A 1,549-nucleotide genomic window follows, 5' to 3' on the forward strand; every position below is an offset into this window, starting at 1 on the left:
AAATTAATGTGATTTTATTGATGGACATTTAATTTTTAAACCACACTAAATACAGTCCGTATAACGTAACGTAAACCGGTAGTTACAGTGTAACAAATGTTGTCCTTTTTTTTCTTCCATATATAAGTAACTATATTTTATAGTTTTAACGTAAACCTTTACTAAAAATACGTAATAAAAAATTCTCTAAACATTAGATCGCATAGCAAGCTGTGCAATATACCAGGAAAAACTGACATCATGCTAAAATAAATAGGATTACATCACGGTCTTTTTACTCCGTGGCTTACATTATTTCAAACTCCTTATTATTTAAGTTTAATCTGGTATTTCTAAATTATTATTTCTCTATATTCTTATTAAAATAAGGTTTGAATTTTATTTGTAATATATGAAATTCAACTGTATTTCATTGTTTTCTTTCTTATTAAGTTTGTTTTAATTGTCTTGGTTTGTTATTATCTCTTTATAGCCTTGAAATTAAGTGATGAACAATAAATATTGTTACTTTTACTATAAAATCGCAACACGTATTAGTTAATATTTTGGCTATTATCTTCATAACCGGCCTCTAATTTATGGGAGATTAAATTTTTGTTATTTCTGACTCTACCTTAACCGGTGCTGCGGAAAGTGCACTCATGCTCCGTTTCACGACTTTCACACGTTATTTTCGAACAAATGTACGTAAAAACGATCTCTACCGCAAGATCAACATACAATACGAATTGACCTTTAACGACCAGCCTCCGCTACGGAACGGAGCATGAGTTAGCGTGCTTTCGCACACAAGGGCGGAAGGGCTGCACTTCCCGCAGCGCTGGAGCCAAGCGTTATTCTAACCTGAAAGATGGTAGGTTAATTTTTTCACGATAAATACACGATAATAGTTGTCCGAGGGGGGTAAAACACCCACCCTACCTCCCTCCCCTTCACCCCCTCTGCCCCCTAGCCTCCTAAATTAGAGGCCGATTTTGTACATACCAATATTTTTAACCGTCTTCAAAAAAAAGAGGAGGTTACTCAATTCGACCGTTTATATGTTTTTTTTTTTTATTATTTATTGATTTCGATAATTCTTTTTTTGTTGGAAAGGAGATATCCCTAGTTTGGTATCATGATAAGGATACAAGGATCTAATGATGGAATCTCAGAAAAATCGAAGGAAACTCTCGAAAATCCGCATAACTTTTTACTGGGTGTACCGATTTTGATGATTTTTAATTTAATCAAAAGCCGGTGTTTATCATGTGGTCACGTTTAAATTTCATCGAGATCTGATTACAACTTTTGGAGTAATCTTTGATAATACGTATTTACTTAACTATTTTTTCGTCTACCTACGTTGTATTACTTGTCGATATAATTGAAGTCGGTTTTTCTTCGTTTGCTTGCAAACACAGTTATTATAGTAGATGTAATGTATAAATGTATTTTTTTAATTTACTAAAAATATACTATAATTAAAAATAAGTACATATTTACAAAATAATTTGCAAAAAATAAAGTCTTAAAAATGCTGAAACAAAACGCCTCACGAGAAAATAGT

The sequence above is a fragment of the Melitaea cinxia genome, chromosome 4 (genome assembly GCF_905220565.1).
Source record: "Melitaea cinxia chromosome 4, ilMelCinx1.1, whole genome shotgun sequence".
NCBI lineage: Eukaryota > Metazoa > Arthropoda > Insecta > Lepidoptera > Nymphalidae > Melitaea > Melitaea cinxia.